At 47.1% G+C, this 20,716-nt stretch overlaps 1 pseudogene; it reads right to left on the bottom strand.

Moving 5' to 3' along the window:
* Positions 1–20,716, bottom strand: part of LOC119371909 (uncharacterized) — an 80,920-nt pseudogene that overhangs the window by 24,952 nt on the left and 35,252 nt on the right.

The raw sequence follows: 20,716 nt of genomic DNA, 5'->3' as shown, positions 1-20,716 counted from the left end.
CCATTTACGACGTAATTACTTCACTACAGTTAAATACAATAATTAATGTCTCCGATGCTTTCCTTGGCCTAATTGGCTGTCGGATTCATTTGATCGCTTTCTATGCGTGAAAGTTTTCCGAGTCATGGTTTATATTTCAGAGCAGTGCGTAACAAGTGAGTAATGTTTTCAGTGAATTGCATGGAACGACCGGCGTACATTATGGCAGTAAAACGTGAACTGAGGTCGTGTAAGGATTTCTTGTTGGGCTGGTTGGTGCGGAATGTTTCAAAGGCAAGTGGAGAGCCACAACACTTGGGGATAGAGAAAAGGAAAATAGGTAAATTAGCTATGGTTGCCTTTGGCTTGGTGTTAAAAACACAGAATAAAAAGCCACAGTGGTTTCCGGCTTGATGTTTCAAGTTCTAATGAGTCAATCTCTTAGCGACACAGGGATACATTATGGATGTGTCACTGAAGTATCTGCGGGAGTCTTCAATGACGCATGGCGTTGTGGCGTTGTGTTTACTGAATATTTCGTGTTGTTTTTATGTTTCCGTATTCTAGCACCAGCTTGTGAACCAGGCAGGAGTACAGCAAAGGCCAATGGCCATCTGCACTGAAGAGGTAATTCGCCTAAGCTGAAGAAAGAGGCAAGCTTTTTCACTGATTATATCAATAAACGTTTAATTCTCTTGTTCTCTTTCTCCCCCCCCCCCCCTGTCGTCTACAGTAACATCGTATGTATGCGTCACACAGGTACAAATTATTTTTTCGTGCAGTAAAATTGGTTGATTACTTCATTATTATTTCTTACGCATTGGTGTTTCGAACATCTGCATAATCGTTATCGCAAATAAAAGAAAGCTCGATAGTTTTGTAAAGTTATGTACGAAGCAGAAAGAAACGAACTTCACATAAATAACGAGTTGCGGCTTGCAGACCTTCGTCGTGCGATATTTTCCGTGCATCGCAGGACTTCCGTACCTCGCGTCGATATCGCACCGAGGCATCGATAACAAAACTGTTCGCAACTGTTGAAAACTACCTCACGTGCCGGAGCTCTTCCAAAACAGGACCTGAGGCACGACAGGGAGATGTTCGGTGGAATACCATGGTGCATCGAAGTGGTTTACGAACGCATATAACCCCCTCTCCCCTCCCCTTCCCATACTCGCAAATCGTTTGCCTTCGCGAGTTCGCAAAGCTCGTCCAAGATTGCAACACGAGTTTCATGTCCCAGTCAGCTCACGTAAGACGCGGAAATTCTCGAGGCACGGCATACGAGCGGTCATGGCCGGCTGATCAACGAAAAAGATACGCCACGCTCTGTGCATTTTTGCAACAGAAGTGACATGTCGACGGTATACACGGCCTTGCACTTTCGTACGTTCGTCTGCTTCCGAGCATGTCTTCGCTTCCGCACGTTGTCACGACATCGTTGCACGCGATCGTGTTTTGAGTCGATGCGAAAGAAAGTTCGCGTCCACGTGCCCTCGTGTTTTGTGTAGATCGAATGCCCACGTGATTCGACAGTCGATGGTGGATATAGCTCTCGTAAGTGCACTATAGCTTGTATTCAGTGCTCATTGAGTCCTTAGGTTTATGCCATATCGGATACACTTTTTGGCTACTGTCCTACCTTAAAAGCCGTGCTTATTACTTGATGTTACCCCTCCTCTTACAATATTATTCGTGCATGTTATAATCTGATGTGCATATTCGTGCTGTAAACATTGTATGCTGGCAATGTAAGGGTATTCAGGGACCCAGTCCAGCTGCCTAGAGCAGCTTTTAATATGCAGTACGTAAGTCGCAGTACCTATGTGGCTGCTATAAGCCAATCTACTGAGCGTATAGTAAACGCATTAAAGATAAAAGGTTGCTTATGGGTATTTAAAATAAAGAAAGCAAGGAAGCCTTATGATGAAAAAATCACCATAAATTGTATATTGTATTTCCTAAAAAAAGTGCATTCACTCTAAAAAGCACATGAAATGCGTCCGGATTTGTAGCATGGGCAAGGGAAGGAAGGAATTCGGAAGAAAGAAGCGGAAAGACAGGGAAGTTAGCCATATTAGAGAAGCGAGTTGGACTAGTTGGTGCGTATTAACTGCGGACATATCTACTAGCGCGAAAAACACACAAAGGACGATGTAAAGACGGCAGACAGGACGCAGCGCTGCGTCCTGTCTGCCGTCTTTACCTCGTCTTTTGTGTGTTTTTCGCGCTAGTAGATATGTCCGCAGTTAAGTTAGCCAATTCTTAGACCGGCTGGCTGTGAACATTGTACTCTGTTAAGCGGGCTGCTGAGCCATCTGCTGCAGCGCCCGTACAACTCCTTCAGTCAAGGTTGACCATTAGGTATTCCACGACAGAATATTACTAGGTAGCGATAAGTAACCCGCAAACACTTATCCACTCAATTATGCCCTAACAAGCTCAGTCCTGTGCACCTGCTGCAGGTACTGCCGTCCGTTTTAATAACTCCTCACTGATCATGCATGTCCTCTGCTTCGGAGGCCACAGACACTGACTATACTATGTCAAGGTCAACTGAATTATAAAGGGCGTTTTCAGCGCATCCGCCAACGCAAAATCAGTACATTTGAATGATCCATCTCATCACTACGTCCCCTGGCATGGCTACTGAAGGTATTTCCTGTAACGTATTTCAGTGGTCTCACGAATGAAATTAGGGTTAAGTAACCCCGAGAGAGATGGGCTGCTAAATTAAACAGAGGACGATTGCCTATAGCGTCACTCCTGGTGAAATCGATCGCACTGAATTACATGGACGAGTTCAAATATGGCATTCATAACTACGTCCCTCGCGTAACATGGACATATATCACCGTAATGAAGCCACTCCATGTGGACCCGTCTTTGCAATTATGGTAATGAAGCTGCCACATCTGAAAATGGGGAAACGAATTGCTATGGTATACAAGCAGTGCCGCCCTCCTGCCATACACAGTATCGCTTTTTTTTTTGTCAAATTACCCATAGTCCCTCACTCCACCGCTTAGCAACGAATCGGTTTTTCCTCTAAATAACGCTAAGCGAATCTACCACTCGCGTCGTCGACGTATATCTCTGAAGGTCACGACACGAGTATTTAACTTCTCACGGGGGAGCCGCGGTTCTGGGAACGAACCGCGAATCAATGTCGCGCCATGAGCGACGAGGCGGGGCCCAAACGTGCACCGCGTGAAGATTGCGCACACTTGGCTACGGGGCAGCGCGCATTACTCAAATGAAGCGGCGACACACCCAGCTTTCACGGTCATACCCAAAATCCCCGTAGACTAAACGTGCGCCGACGCTGTGCGTGCGACACGCTTCGCAAGATAGGTTTGCCACCTGGTGCGTTAAACATGCAACCGGGCGGGGACAACGTCAGAGAGCGAAAAAAAAAAGGGTTTAGTGTGTTGTACTAGCGATACAAAATAATGACGTCATTAGCGATAGTTTAAACGTTCATTTGTATTGATGCGTTCATGTGTCTGTTTACGATGACGTAGACGATAACGCACCACTATGATGCAGGCTTGGGCAACCTAGAGTTACCGGCATATACAGTAACTCTAGGGTAGCCTAGAGTTAATGTATATTGCCACACGCTACCTTTAGGTAGCATATACAGTAACTTTAGGGCAACCGCGCCAGGAGCGCCGCCTTGACAAAGGTTTGGTTGTCGTTATATCAAAATGAGAGGTACGATAAATGGAAGTTGATATCGTCTCCATTTTCCATATAATTTATTCTCTTTTTTTTTTGTACTGCATATCCATTACCTACTGCATAACAAATGCAAAATGAAGTAGCTTATATAGAGCTCCTCTCTGTCTCTGCCCAAATACTCATGCACATAAGAAGGGCACGATTAAGAAGTGTGATGAAATAGGCAAATTTACAGGCATAGATTGGGGTTGGCTGGCACAAGGCGGGGGGAGTAGGGTGCTGCTGCGATGAGACTTGCTCCCCCCCCCCCCCCCATAAAGGATGGAGTACCCTGCACACATCTATGATGATGACGATGATGATGATAATAAAACGCAATACACGCTTACACTTAAATTTTGCAGTTAGATACCCCCTTAACTGTTCGCGTAAAGACGTTCACAGCAGCCCAGTCGTCAATGTATATAATGGTTTCCTGAAACAAAAGCTTTTGTTGCTACGCAAACCGCCGCAAGAGGGAGTATACACAAGCGTTATTGTTCCCATCGACATCTGCATTGTTTCGATATCCCGCAAACGGCACATTACATACCGCCAACATGTGAACGCAAGTCCGTTATGCACGTTATTATTCGTAGCGCATTGGAAACAAGGCTGCGGTATAAGTTCAAATGTGCAACATGCGACGCAACAAAACGTTAATGAGTAAGCTGTAAAGATGGTCTCACGTTGTCGTGATCTGTTCTTTTTTTTTTTTTTTTTTTTGCTAAGATGCAAACCAACCAGACCGACACGTTCGATTATTTTACCTTGCTATGTCAATGCAACCATTGGCTAGGGTTTAACTTCAAGACACCTGGTGACAAGACAGGAGTTGCCTCTTTATCAGAGAGAGAGAGAGAAAGAGAGCGAGTCCGCAATAAATGCGAACATCTTACTGGAAATTGTTAATCCATATAGTTTATCCTTTTTTTTACTGCATATACATACATCATTCCCTACTGCATAACAAATGCAAAATGGAGCAGCTTATACAGAGCTACTCTTTGTCTCTGCCAAAATGCTCATGCACATAACTGTATGGCCATGGTCTGCGACTAGCTGACGTCACACTCAGCTTCTGGTATCCAGCACAGTTTTCATCCATCCGACCACGCACCGATTTCTGACTATTCGCCAAGAGCCAGGGCAACTCCAGAGGCGTGTCTAGGTCCCTAATTTTCCCCAAAGGAAAAAAAAAAAGAGGATACGCCGCTTTTATACACGATGGAGGTCGCTGAAGCTGGGTATGGCAGCCAAGGATCGGGCGTGGTTTCCCCCGGACCGCTTCACGAGAGCGCGCCTGTATTTTTGGTGCCACTTAATCGCCAATTATTTTAATGACGCACCCCGAGCGAGTGCTTTTTGTCCCGGTTCATTCGCCTCATGGTCGTTGTCAGGGTCGCGGCAACCATTCCCCTTGAACGAAGTTGGCCGAGTTCTAATTTGTTCACGATGTAGCCGCGTGTCACTTTATTGTTGCGGTTAACAACTGCGGTTACAGGTAGACAAAGCGGAACGGACGAAAGGGCAGAAAGTAATAATAAAAATTGGGGGTTTTCCATCCCCAAACTACGATATGATTATGAGGGCCGTCGTAGTGGAGGGCTCCGGAAATTGGGACCATCTGCCGTTCTTTATGATCATCATCATCATCATCATCATCATCATCATCATCATCATCATAATCATCAGCCTGTCTACGCCCACTGCAGGGCAAATGCCTCTCCCATGTTCCTCCAATCAACCCGGTCCTGTGCTTTCGGCTGCCACGTTATACCTGCAAGCTTCTTAATCTCATCTACCCACCTAATTTTCTGTCTCCCCCTCACGCGTTTGCCATCTCTTGGAATCCAGTCAGTTACCCTTGACCACCGGTGACAGGGGCGTAGGCAGAAATTTTTTTCGGAGGGGGGGGGGGCAACTCCTTGATCTGTAGTGGGGACGAGCAGGCAGATGTGGTCGAGCGTCATTTTCTGCTCTGTATGCTATGGCAAAAAAAAATTTCGGGGGGGGGGGGGGGGGCACGGGCCCGGTGTGCCCTAACGTGGCTACGCCCCTGACCGGTGATCCTGCCGACGTGCTACGTGCCCGGCCCATATCCATTTCTTCTTCTTGATTTCAACTATGGTGTCCTTAACTCCCGTATGTTCCCTGACCCACTCTGCTCCCTTCCTGTCTCTTGAGGTTACACCTATCATTTTCCTTTCCATCGCTCGCTGCGTCGTCCATAATTTAAGTTGAACCCTCTTTGTAACCGTTCTCTAACGCTGTTCTTTAACGTGCACCTGAATCTAAGTAAACGGGCCTCTAACATTTCGCCTCCATCGAGATGCGGGCGCCGCTGCAGCGATTCGATCCCGCGACCTTCGGCTCAGCACTCGAGCACCGCAACCAGAAGACCACCGTGGCGGGTAAATGGCACAATGTAAGAAACGCAAAAAAAAAAGCAGAGCAGAATAAGTGCCTGAGGGATGATGCTGCCAGCGGTACACCAACGTCATCGTTGTCGTAAATTGGGAGACGGTCCAGCCGCCAAATGCGATAGCACCGCTTATTCTATCGCCAGATCTGCGCGTGGTGAAACAGATCTCAATCACGAGCTTCTTTCTACGTGAAATTCTGTGGCGACAGCCGCCATACTCACACGTTTCCTTCCCCTTACCTCCTCCACCACATTCATCCCTCCAGTTACCCTTCTCCCTCTTGTAAATTCTGCACCTCTTCCACAGCAGACTTAAACCACACCATTACCCTCTTCCCCCTTTCCTGAAACAAGAAGCTTTTAGTGAGGAGCAGCGGGAGGCTGCCTTGTGCAGCTCGAGGACGACCTTCAGGAGGTCACCCTGGAGTGGGCCGAGAGGGTAGAGGAGGCCTAGTTCAAGTAGTTCCCGCCTCCCCCCCCCCAGCCCTCTATCCCAATGCCCCCTTCCCTTTAAACAAGGATAAATAAAGTTGTTCATTCATTCATTCATTCATTCATTCATTCATTCATTCATTCATTCATTCATTCATTCATTCATTCATTCATTCATTCTGCGTGGCCTGCGAGATTCGCTTCGGCATCGCGCGAAGCACAAAGTTAACCCAAGGAATACTGCAGGGCACAAAAACGCCGACGTGCGAGTTCCATAACCAGACACCTAAATCAAAGATTAGGGTTGCCATCAAGAATTTTTTTATTTACATGATATAAGGGCATATGGTTGCACAAATAAGGCGCGAGCTACTACTTAGCTCTAGAAGGGATCGGGCCTTCAACACAGAGGGTTTAAGGTTACGTATCTCCCAATTCCACAATATGATGCAAGGAGCCACAAAGCGATAGAAAATCCCTCAAACAACGTTCTCGCAGTAAAACCTCACAGTAACACCATAAATAAAGTATGACACCCAAAGAGCCGCAGCAGTGAAAGTAAGCGAAGGTAACGTTCACGCATTCGTTATCACGGAAAAGGCACCGAAACTGCCCTCACAAAATTTTACTCTGCTAAGAAAATGCCAGCGACTAATTGTGAGGCGTTTTCCGAAATCTACGATGATAAATTCAGAACAGTGTATACATTTATACAAGGCGGGGATGTCGACAACCTCAGGAGGCGTCGCACAGGTCTTGCGGCGTCGCGTGTGACGACGTCCGCTGTCCGGTAGCGTCGAGCGCGTGGCTTCTCGTCTGCCGGTAGCGCCGAAACGTTCGGGCATGCTAGGCACGATCGGTGTCGACAACGGTGACCAGCCGGCGGCGTCCCGCCTATTGGGTTTGACCAATGTTCGCCCTCGCGTTGCCGACGCGAGTGCAGGGTGGGAGGGGAATTTCCGAGTGCATCACCGTAATTGATGACGCCAGTCGCGACAGAGTTCAATCAGACAGCTGGTGACCGCTTAACGGTGCCCGTGTGGGCCAAGCCTTAAATCACAGTCTGCACAGCAATTTGGGCCAGTTTAGACATCCGCTGTGCAAAAAAAAAAAAAATACAGATTATTTGGCTCCACCAAGCAACGCAGTATTAAAGTCTTTTAGCAAGTTACGGAAATACAATACGATATTACCGCTCCCAGTTCCAGTGGCAGTGCATCCCACGAAAGACAGGTTCCTCGTTAAAAGTGCGTAGGCTGAGAGGCGACAATGGGGCGTGACAACTCCATAGTAATTAAAAAAAAAAAGGCATTTGTGGCATTGGGTGCCTTCACTGCAATTAGAAGCGGCAAGAGCACAACGAGTGAGAAAGGAGGAGCGGTGCGGTAATACAGTACCGTATTTCCGTAAATGCTAAAAGATTCTAATGGAGTCTTTCAGCAAGAAAATGGGTGACGATTCAGAATACTGTGACACAGGAAATTTTATTGGGCACTGGGAAAATGGTGAGTCAACCACAAATGAAAGCTTATTGAACCAACAGGCGCAAGCGCTAGAGGTGGTTATACACTAAATACTTATTTGCGCCTATACAAAGACATATTCCGAGACCATTAAATGTTAACTTACGATACGCAGACATGCGAAGCAAGGTTATAGTGCCCAGAAACAAACATAATTCGCAGGGTTTTTACGCTCAGCTGAACAGCTAGTTGTTGCCTGGTTGTAGTGTTTGTATTTTATTTATGACCGAATGTACTGTTTGCACTGCTTGCATCTATCTTGAAAACAAAATTTGAATATTACTTCGTAAGGGGACTGCGATGCACTTTTACTTGCCGGAAATGTTGGTTTTCGGTACTTATATATAAAAAATTAGCGCAGCTTCCACTAAGTAGCGCAAGGCTGGTGGGCTGGTGGGTACAGCACAGCTGGTGGGCACCTACAGCTGGTCCTGGCTTGGTTAGGCTTTTACACTCTCACCTCTCTCTTTCAAATTCCTTACTATACTATACTATACTATACTATACTATACTATACTATACTATACTATACTATACTATACATGACTAAGCTTACCCTCTTTCTACAGCGATGTTGTATACCTCTACGCCGCAACGGCTCCGTCTCCATGGGCTACAAAACAAAACGCCAGGCCCCTAAACCACCAACAGACGCTCGCGCTCGCGTGCTCCTCTGCTAGCAGATGCGCGCGCCTCTTCCGTTTTCACCTCGGACGCTGAGGAAGGGCATTCGGAGAGGTGGAGTGAGTGAGTGAAGAAACTTTATTTCCCTTTTTAAGAAAGGGGAGGAGCCGGAGGGGAGAGAGGGAGGTCTGTGATCCAGTCCCAGTAAGCGTCCGTCACCGCTTCGTGTGGCATAACGTCAGACTACCAGTCGTGGTGGGCCTCCGCTATCTCCTCAGCCCACCTCAGGACTCTGTCCTGGAGAGTGGGATCGGAGCTGCGCAGGGCAGTCTCCCACAGCTCCTCACTACTGATTAATGGTTTGAGAGTGCGGGCGGGAGATTTCATGGGACACTGCCACATGATACGCGAGAGATCTGCTATCTGGACAGGGCAGAAGCGACATTTGGGTGACTGGTATGTGGCAGGAAAAAATAAGTGCAGAGTTCGCGGTGTAAGAAATGTGCGAGTTTGTAGTTGCCGCCACAATATTTCTCTCTGGCGCGTGCTAGGCAGAGAAAGAGGTGGATATGTTAAGCGTTGGTGTCTGTAATGTGTGCAAATTTCGTGAAACGTGATCAGCGAGTCTTTATGGGTGTCTTGTGAGGAGTTATTGGGCCCTAGAAGTTGGCGCACATTTGCGGCCACTCGGTCTGTGAATCCTCGAGCAGCTGCATGAGCTATTTCGTTTCCTCGGAGGCCTTGATGTGCTGGAGTCCAGACTAGGGCGATGTTGTTTTGTGATGGGTGAGCGACGAGTAAGGAATGAGTGGTATTGGTAATATAACCACTACTAAAGTTCCGGATAGCTGTCTTAGAGTCGCTAATTATGACATCGCAATCAGGTAGCCCCGATGCGAGTGCGATGGCGGCTTCTTCCGCGTCGCCTGCCGAGGTGGTCTTGATTGACGCTGAACGAACAATGTTGCCCTGGTTGTCCACGACCGCTAGGACATAGCGGTGTTTAGTGGTGTAGGCGGCGGCGTCCACATAGTATACTCCTTCTGCTTGGCTGTAACTGCGTTCTAGCTTCTTGGCTCGAAGTTTCCGGCGTTCGATATGAAATTCGGGGTGCATGTTTCTCGGTAGTGGTGGGATGTTGTACTGATCGTGTATGTTCGGAGGAATTTGATGTCGTTTGTTCTCGTTGAATGGTGGAGCGTAGTGGAGCTGTCTGAGGATGTCACGGCCAGCTTCAGTGGTGGTAAGTCTGTGATATTGGGATGATAAATGAGCCTCAGTTAATTCTTCAAGGGTATTGATTGTGCCTGTGGCCATAATTCTTTGTGTGGACGCTCTAATTGAAACACCAAGAGCGACTTTGTATATCTTGCGGATCAAGCAGTTTACAGTTTCCTCTTCCTTCCTAGAGAGCGACAGATATGGTAGCGTAAAGGTGATTTTGCTTAAGACAAAAGCCTGGATGAGCTGAATCAGCTCCTTCTCTCGAAGCCCTCCGTGTTTGTTGGAGATTCGCCCTATGAGGCGGAGCGTGGAGAGGTGGACAGGCGAGCCGACGAACGCGTTCGCTGTAGACTCGAGCACAACTTCAACGCCACAACTAAATTTCGACCTCTGGGTGGTTTAAGGGTCCTTTAAGAAACAGCATGCAGGCAAACGGCATATATTTCTTTGCAATCAGGCGTACAGCATAGAGCTCAGTATTCGTTTCAATGAAGAAAACCACAAAACAAGCATCAAAACCGCATGCTGGATGATAAGACGCCTGTGAACAATGGAAACACCCTCCCAAGCGTTCCCGGTAAAGATTAGGTTGCAGCTGCTTCGCACTTCACACGAGGGCTTCGAATTACGTCAAGCGGCCCTTCATGCTCCCCGCGTGTGTTTCCCGCTTTCTTATGTAAACGCGAGACCCGTCTAGCAACTCATTCAGTTCAATCTAAGACTGATATGAGTAGACCACGGAAATTCAAGACACCTAAAAAACAGCGTGAATACAATGCTCGACCAAAGAAACAAATTCGTCTTGCTGCAAATGGTCGCGGAGCCAATCACCGTCTACCAAAGCACCCACAAAGATATTATCACTACCATTACTCTAAGATAATATTAAAACATACCCACCCGTCCCATCAGAATGTCTGGTGTTTGATGCAGCTTTGCTGGACATTTACTTGCGCAGGGCGGGATGGCGGCCAATTTGTGTTCTATCTGTTTTGTGTCCGTGTCTTTTTATCTTTTTCTCTCAATGTCTATTTCTTTCTCTGTCTTCCATTTTCTATCTTTCCGCCCTTTCTCTCTCTTTTAAAGACGATAATCTTTCTTGGGGAACTTAAACGCAGAAATTTTGGTCTGTCTGTATTTCTGTCTTTCTGTTTGTCTGCCTGTCACCCGATTCAGCGACCCGGCCAAAGTTGAACCACTTGCTTACCGCCCACCCATCTTGAACTGGTACGGCTGTTCATACTTGTGAACGTTGTTGATCAAAAAGTAAATATTACGCATATCTGAGGCACAACATCACTAGGTAAGTATTAGGCGGTGTGTTCCTTTAATAGAAAATACATAGATACGCAATTTTAAAGACCCTAGTTTCTCAAGCTGCGCTGAAAATGCGGCTACGCTGAAAATGCCTATGCGCGCCGACGAACGCCCTCTGCCACAGAGGAAGGAAACCCTCTGCACAAGCTCATGTTTCCCGAAGTATTGCCAGATGGCGTCCATATCTCACGCAGCGCCGCCTCTATCGTCTTTACACGGCATTTGCAGCGGAGCACACAGATACGCGGCCAAATTTTTTCTCTTTCTTTCTGTCTCTCTCTTTCTCTGTAGTCATTATCCCCTCCTCCTTTGCCTCCTCCTCACCCTCACTTCCCTTTCTCGCTTCCTTGCTATACTACAGTATACAAGGCTATGATACGCTCTGCCAGCGTGCCTGGATAGCCGAGTGGTTACGAGGCTCGCCTTCGGATCGTGGCTATACGGGGGTTCGAGTATGGCCTCGCCGAGAAAAATCCCCGCCATAAACCACGTAACAGCTAGCCCCGTGACATGTTCCCACCGAAAACCACGTATACCAGCTAGTCACGTGACTAAAATCCCAACATCACGTAACAGGTAGTCGCGTGAAATGTTAAGCCAAGTCTAATCAAGTTTAGGCATACTTAGTATTACTAGTAAAAACTTAGCGTCTCAGCAAATGCTTGGCAATACTGGCAGAACTTAGCTAGGTCGAACACTAGCACAGCTGATGGTTCCAGCCTTGCGCCACTAGTGGAAGCTACGTTTTTTTTTTTTGCCAAGAATTTCTCCCTTTCTCCATCTTTCTCTATCTCTCTCTTTCTCTCTTTCTTCGCTCGTTGTCTTGCCCCTCAGAGTTATTGCGTCCCACGCCGAATAAATCGGCGCACGTGTTCTTGGAGCGAAGCAGAAGAGGAAGGCTATGAAGGAGAGGACGAAGAGAGTGCGTGTCGGTTCATGATGATGATAATTTTATATCTACGACACACGGCGAAATTCGACCATAACAGCCCTGCTGCAAAAAAAGAAGGTCGGCAGCATTTTACACACGCTGCAATACTCGAAGGAGAAAGCCGGCTGCGCACTTGGTAATTCATTAAGTTATACACTCAAGGACGAAAATTCCTGCAAGCCATAACGAGAAGCAGTGTCAGAGACATGGATTAAATTACCGTGATGTTATCATTAGATTGCATTCTTCTGCCTATTTTTCTATTTCTTCTATTTTTCTATTTCTTATACTCATTCTTCAATCTTCTGTTTTTTTTTCTCGTTGAGTAGGCGTAAAATACGCCTACGCATTTAGAGTTTTAAAGGGACCCTGGAACACTTTTCCAAGTAATCATCGAATGGCTTCATGAAAGGATCGAGTCTATTGCTTCACGAATCAATCGCTGCAAAAATTTTGAGAATCCGTCAAGTACGAGCGAAGTTACAGAGATTTGTTGCACGTTGTAATTGCTTTCTCTCTTCCCTCGTCCCGACGAGCGCGCTGGAAGCTAAGCAGGGAGGAATGGAGCGGGGAAAAAAAGATACGTTTTTTTTTCTTTGAAGGCGCGGCTTACTTTCAGTATGATCGCGAGCGCTAGCGCGGGCACGTGGCTGCCTTCCGCGGGGTACGCGGTAACTATACAGCTCCCGATGCTCAAATCAGCCAATGGCCTGAAATTTGGGTATATGGCGCGGTCATTTGGGTATATGGCATCAACTGTAGAAAGAAGAGGGAACGCTTTCGAGCTGACTTTGAGAATTAATTGTGAATTCCCGGCCGCGTGCTGCGCTATAATGTTTCCTTCGCGTGTTCTCAGGAGCCTCGACTACCGATCGGCAGCGTTTCCTGATCATGCTGAATAAGTGTTGCAGGGCCCTTTTAAGGGGACAGCGTAAACCCTATACTTCGCATGTAATGTTGGGCATATTGCGGTGTACTTGTTTGAGCAACTAATAGAGGTAGCGGCATGATGTTTATATCGTTTTGTTCACTGCATTGTGTTCTATCAACTGAACTAAAAAATTTGATTGTACCAGAAAGAGCATTATTAACAACTTTTTCTCCCATTCCATGATTTTACACAAATTTTCATATATTTTATTACCATCAAATAAAGACGTTTTGAGAAAAAGAGTTCAAAGTAAGTAACTTAAACTTCACGTTTTTCCCTCTGTCTTACAACTTAAACATTGTTGCCAGACGGATTTTTCTTTCAACTAAAAAAAAAGAGAAATTTCTCGTTTTTTTTTTTGTCGATTTACGATGGAAGAAAGGTAAGAAAACAGCGTTCACAAAAGGGAGCATGTCGCTGGTTACCTTGCTTTCACATTGCTTTTTTCAAGTTGATAAATATTCCGCAGGGGGAAGTGTGATAAATGAAAAGATGCGAAAAATGACCTTTTTTTTAAGGCGGAAGCCTTAGATGCCTCATCAAACGCGAAGGTTGACGGTGGGCGCCGCCACCACGAGCGATGCGAAAAATCATCATCACGTGATGTCGCCCACCATATGACACCATCATGACGTTACAAATTCAAAAATTTGTGACGTCACCATGACGTTACATAACGTGACGTAGCGTGATGCCGTCATCATATGACATCGTCGCTTGGTAAAAGGTTGACCGATCACGGAGGCAGTGCAAAACCAAGTTAGGCGCAGAATGCTTGCACCGCCTTCGATCCCGGAGGCAATGCAAAACGACCTTAGGTGCAGACAGCTTTCCTAGTGGGGTGGGGGTGGACCAATAAACTCATTGAGACGAAAAATAATAAGATTGATCTCGCTTTCCAGTCGTCTTAGGTCAGGGATCTCAAACACGCGGCCCGCGGCCCACACGTGGCTGTCTTCGCCCCACATTTTTAAACGTTTCTTAATAGCTATGTTCTTGAGCTACACAGGCATGACTGGTCTAAGGCATTGTTTTCGTGAGGCAGCCCATGTGGTCACCCTGTCTTGAAAGATAACCGTGAAACAAAAACTATATTTCAGAATCAGTGTCCAGATGTTAGTCATTTTGGAGATCGGTATCGACACGCTGTTGCAATCATGCAAGCAAGCCTCCTTCAGAAATTACGTGTATATGAAATGTGGGAAAAGTTTTCTTTCAATTCGCAACGTTTGCTGACAATCTGTACAAACTACTCGTCCCCCCCCCCCCCCGCTCCTATCTTCTTCGCTGCCTCGGCCCTTGCGGGACTAAATTGCGTGAGTGCGGTCTGCTGGCTGACGTGAGTTTGAGACCCCTGTCTTAGGCGAATGCATACGGGACCATGTGAGTTTTTAAATTTTCGAAAAAAAAAAAGAATATATTTCTTTTGCTACTTTTTGCTTGCCCAGTCTCCTTGCGCTCCACTCACATAACCGCAGTGCGCCTGCCATCCAACTGTGTAGGAAAGCTCTGCCGGCTGAATTCCGTTTAAAGCCTAAGAATTTTCTCTGCGCAATTGTAAATCCTAAGCACATCTTGAAATAAAGGTCAGTCGTTTCCGTTAAAAATGTTGCGTTCGGAGGAATGCTGGTGCAAGAGCACCTTCGATAAAATTCACTGGGATGTTCAACTTTTGGGCATAAAGCCAGTGGCAGAAACTTACACCTGTACGGTAAGGTCAACCGTCGAACAGGCGAATATTCGACATGAAAAACGTTCTTGGTTAACTATCCGTTTCGCTGTTTACTAACACAGGCCCTGGGCCGCTTCCGGTTTCGTGCGCTGGCGTAGGCTAGCAGAATTGGCGAGGAACAAAAGCCTTAACGAGTAGCCCGTAGAGTTTGAACACTTTTCTCCCTGTGTCTAGCAAAATATTTGAATTAAATATTCTTCTAAGCTACACACAACACTATAAGAGTTAGTCCTTAACTATAAGCGCCTTTCTTTTATGTGAAAGTGGAAAAAGAGTATTCCCTTACTCTGACAAAACTTAAAAAAACGCTTTACGCTTCGGTGTTGCAGAATAACAAATGAGGTGACCGGAAGATTCTTGGGGTACACCACTAACACCACGAGCTCCTGCTGTCGCAATCTTGAAACCGCCTATACTTTAGTCTATACGCCACTGAAAGCCGCGTAGCGGCGGCCGTTGGAACCGCTGGTCGGTCGCGTAGCAGACGCTTCATTTGCGCGCGTGCGATTTGCCGCTTGTGCGCGTCCCAGATAATTACTTTTGCGGCGATAGTGTGCGCAAGGTAGCCGCACTTTATAATAGTGGACATGTGTCCGATGTCAAAGCTGTGTGGGACGACAATGTACGTCACTATACGCGCCAAGTGTTTGCCACAGACAAGCGTCAACAAGCTTCCCTACGAAGTGGAGCTCATCGTAAGTACACCGCCTTCGTTATAACGTCGCGATCAATAATGCCTGCATGCGTTGACGCGTGAACCAACGTTTTTTCTCGGCACAGTAGCTTCGTTTACGTGCCATGTGTTTATATAGCCGAGTTTTTTTTTCTTTTTTTTCATACCTCACAATAAAGAAAGTAGATTTTGAGCGAGTGCTGTCGCACCGGCGTACAGATTTCACAGGTGCGGCCACGCGAAGGGTCAGCGTTGGTTAAACTTCGAGACCAGCACGATAAACTTCTGAAAAAAATAAATGATAAACTTGTCATCATCGGTGCATAAGCGCACAGCGAACATTCTGCACCGATGATCGCATTCCAGTGCCATCAATAGGTAGAATGCAGCCGATTTCGTCCAGCACACGTGTGATTCCAGGGCGCTTTTGTAAAGGAGCCGTCACCTTCCCCAGATTCTCTGGCATTGCGCTTCGCGCCATTCGTTCTTCAAGAGAGCCTAGGCATCGCGTCTTATCACTAATAACAACCTCATGTGCATTGTAGCATCTACAATGCAGGCGAGGCGACCAAGTGTAAACGTAGTAGCGTTCGCTGAATACGTAGCGACATAAATGGAGAAATAAAAACACGGTAATCGTTCTAACGCTGCCGTAAACAAAGCGCGATTGCTTTCTACGTCGTACAGCCGCAATCCACCACCGCCGTCGCTCTCGCTCATGAAATAGCACCGGAAACCTGTAGAAGTGCGTTCCTGTGATTTTTTGTGTGTGTTTGAGCAGCCGCCAACGCAGCAGTAATTTTTCGACATCGCTGAGGCCCGACAGAGTCGTTAAATCACGGCGAAAACACATCCATCCGTGCACTCGCGTAGACGCTCGCGGGAACACTGCTCGCCGGGACCCGTCAGCGCTTCCGAGCCGTGGCGGCAGATGGCGTCGTCGGCGCTTTGCGCATCGCCTATAGGCGATAGCAACGCTAGATGTTGGTGAAAACTTTATTGACTAAATGAAGGACTCTGCTAAAAGGTTTCTGGGCGAGTGAGTGGGTCCTCAGTACAAGGCTCCACTGGCCTTTGCGGCTCGCTGGGCTTGGTCGAGCAGAGGCAGCTGGCTCTCCCGATCCTAGCCAGCAAGCCAGGTTTCGCACTGCCTTGTTCGAGATGTTGTCTCCAAAAGGGGAGAATTGATGTTTTGGGACCGCGATTCGCATTCCCACGTAATGTGGGCGAGAGTTGGCCGTTCTGCCTTATGATTACCGACTCTCAATCCACTTGCCGTATGTTTCAGGCTGGAGCGATTCCAATGACGGCAATGATGATACTAGAGAAACAACTCCTAAATCCGCATGCAGTACCTTGGTGCCCCTCGCATGCGGGACTTGAGGGCAAGGAAAAGGCTGATCGGCTTGCTCGCGAAATAAGCATCCGAGCACCGGTCGCAAACCCTCGACGAACCCCCAACAACTCCACGCGACATCCTCGAAAACCAAAGAGGAGAACGACAAAAATACAGTCATCCCCATCCGAATCTTACCGGAGGACAGGCGCGAGATTGGAGTCGAGTACAAACCAACACGTACCCTCACTAGTAGAACTGAAACTGCTCTACATCGTTAACATCAGCGCCTCCCCTATAGCGTTAATCAACGCCTTTTCCAGGCTCAAGCTCTAAAATGTAGGGAATGCTAGCTTACTTCTCTCCCATGAAAGACTACAGAGTACGTTTATTCGGCTTCTCTTTGGCTAAACACGACCTGTTAACTGTTTCTGTGTCATATGGACACTGGACAGATACTTGTGGCAAGCGCAGCTTCTATGCAGCTTTCGGATGCAGCCCTCACTGTAATCTGAGTCGTTCGCATTTCACAGCGGTGCCGTATATGGATAGCCTGCGTCGGTGCGTGTGGAAAAACCCCTAGCTTAGGTATGTGCCACAGAAATCTGCCTTACACATGGTCCTGTGCTCCCCTCTGCCGTTTTGGTAGGGTTTTGGTGGGGGCCGCGACAACTGGTATGGCCAGAAAAAAGGCCTCCGAGATCGTAAGGTGTTTCGAGACATGTCCGCTAGGGGAAGGACGCATGCGCAGTGGCATCGCGAAAAAAAAAGGCGGATTGGGCAAAGCCCACTACTCACTCCCGGTCCGCTAAAAATGAAGAAGGGAACACACGGGCGGCAAACACCAATTAAGGTCGTGCACGAGACGGCAAGCGGCAAGCCAGTAGTGATGCAGAACTATCGGTAAATTGACTATCTATAGTATCGATAGCTTTTTTCAAACTATCGATAGTGCAAACAAACCATCGATAGTACTACTATCGACAAACTATCGACAGTGCAATCGATAGTACCATCGTTAATATTACTAGCGATATTACTGTCACGCGTATTTATTGCTTTGTTATAATGTATTTCGGTTTCATCCACAAAGACCTTCAGTAACGTTTGACGCAGACCGCGCGATAGTGTTTGAGAAGCTTCACGATTGTTTGAGATCATTCTTTTGACATTGCGAGCCGGACGCGAATAGTCAAGTTTATTCGAAAGCTTATGCGAGCACCAGCAATAACGCTGGAAGGTTCGATGCATGATGTAAGATAGACGACGCGCTCCACCGATGATCAGAGTACTCGACGGCCGACGACTCTTCTCACCGCTATCAGTGCGCACCATGTATCACTTGTATTTTGAGTTTTGATTTTCTGGGCACAGGTTCGCAAAATTAAAGAGTTCCGTATTTCCCAGTCTTGCTGCAGCATTCTTCACCATCCCACATCTGACAATATTATCTATAGAGGTGTAAATAATGATGCTGCTGCTGGCCGGCCATATTGCCAAAATATTTGCGACAGCCTACTATCAGCTTCGCTTAATTTATGAGCAATTTTTGGCGCTAGTTACACCCTACAATTAACAAATAGTTCGTGATATTTTTTTAGATTGAATTCATAAAATGCGATGTAAATTTGAAGCCGCGCAGTTCCACCACATGCAACGGCTTCCTTTCCGCTACAGTAGCTGAACAGCTTGACTTTATGACCATGCGCCAGCACAGCACTCTGGTGAAGAACACGAGCATGTCAGTTTTCTCTATGTCCACGCTCCACTACGTACCACGCGCGCGAGGAACCAAGTTTAGTCTGCAATAAGTTCGCGCTGTTGATTTTATACTATCGATAATACCATCGAACTATCGATATCGAACTATCGGACTATCGATAGCGCTATCGATAGCATGTTTTACCATCGATAGTTCGATATTGGCTCACCTATCGATAGTATCGATAGTACCATCGATAGTTCTGCATCACTACAAGCCAGACAAGACGACGCATGTCGCGCAAAAAAGAGAGCATGTTGCTCAAACGGAAAGCTCTAAATGAACATAGGCTAAATTAAAAAGGGACCTTCTGGACATATAGTTGGAATTTAGTTGCAGGCTGTGTGATCCGCTATGGTTCGAAATTCTGTGTCACCTCGGTGTCGTGTGCTAAACAGCTTCGCTGGTCATACGCCTGCACAAAGTGGAATGAGCCCTCGATATTTTTTAAACACTTTCAGCCCTTGGCGAACCACGTAGACGTGGGATACAGCTCGTAATCCTTTATTGTACATCAGATAGGAAAGAACAGGTGTTGATTATCATTGTCGATGCGAATAGGATAACGGTTCTGCGTCAGCGTTGTGAAAGCGTACCATGCATGCATCGCAACGCGTCGGCTTGCACGAAAGCGAATTCGTAAGAAAATGATCAGCGTCTTGCAAAGCGCTCCAAGCGTCTGAATGCGCCTGCTTGCACGAGAAGCAGATAAGGGATTCGTTTTGCCTAATGTTTTTGTCCTGCGTGGCTAATTCTCTAGTGCTTCAAACCAGTCGTTCTGGTCGCCTTTTTATTCGTTTTAGACGTGGTGACATGTTCGCCCAGGGACACTGAAGACAAATAACAGTTTATGTCAGAGTGAAAGCTCAGTGTATGACAACGTCTAAAACGGCAATATTATCAACAGCAGTGCCCTACTTACCGAGAAATTAAGCTAAATGTATCACACGATACATTTTGGAAGTGGTCCTGATGACGTGAGAGAGTCCGACTACAATTAATCGCTCGTAATCAAACTAGCTACAATAAAAGAAGAACCTTCCGTGCATCAAGAGACGTAATAAAATGCTGCTTGTTCGTTTCTGTTTGATTCATAGAAAAAAGAACCTCTTTGGCGTTGCCATGGGGAACGGCGCGCGTGGTTCAAAAGTTCCGTTTTCGCCGAACTGCGCTTCGCCCGGCGCCCTGCTTCGCTCACGCGGTCGCGTCTCAGTGGTAGTTTCGGTATCGCGTACTCCCGCGTGTGTTTTGCGCGCTCGTGAAAGTCGCTCTGACAGAAAGTTCGACAAAATGCTGCATGCATGTGATGTTGCCGGATGCCCGAATGGCGCACGCCGCCAGTGCACACCACCGCGCAGTAAAGGCGGGCAACGTTGGGCACGGCAACAGTGACGTGAGAAAGACCGCTTTCAGGCGGGTGATTTGAAGTGCGCTAACGCGATGCGGACCACTAAAACGGGATTTTATTTCAAAATAAGCACTTCCTTGGCACAAAAGTAGCACTACGGGGTTTCTGGACCACTATTTCAACAATCAACGTCGACTTAATATTTGCCTTTAGTATCCCTTTCGACCGTGGTTCGTTAAAGGGTACCTGAACCACCCCTCGGGCTTGGGGAAAAAGCATCGTCTACAGCAGCGGCGGCTACATGGTTGAGCGTCCGCTTTGATGCGGTAGGTACTGGGTTCGATTCCCTGTGCCGACCGGAAACTTGTAGCGGTTTTTCCAAGGGGTAGAGGAGTACACCGACCTGGCGCTCGAAAGGTGGGCCACATAGATTCTGGAAAGGCCTCTGGGCCCACATCAGTCTTGGACTGAATCCTCAGGACATCAATACAGTTATCCATACCATACCATACGCCTTAAAGCGCCACAGCCTCGGTGGAATAGTCGAGCGTCCGTCCCTGCTGTGCCGCCGGGTACCTACTACCGGTACAATAGGCACAAGCGGTTATCTGGCCAGCCACGTACAGAACTATACTCGGCGACAACTTTTCTTGGCACCACTGTGGAAGCTACAGAGCCAAAGTGCCTGCATGCGCGCGCGCCAAGAAATAGTGCCTATATTTATTTTCTAATTCGAAAAGTTACCTAGCTCGAATA

The sequence above is a fragment of the Rhipicephalus sanguineus genome, chromosome 10, assembly GCF_013339695.2.
Source record: "Rhipicephalus sanguineus isolate Rsan-2018 chromosome 10, BIME_Rsan_1.4, whole genome shotgun sequence".
Classification (NCBI taxonomy): Eukaryota; Metazoa; Arthropoda; class Arachnida; order Ixodida; family Ixodidae; genus Rhipicephalus; species Rhipicephalus sanguineus.
This window is presented reverse-complemented; position numbering and strand designations above follow the sequence as displayed.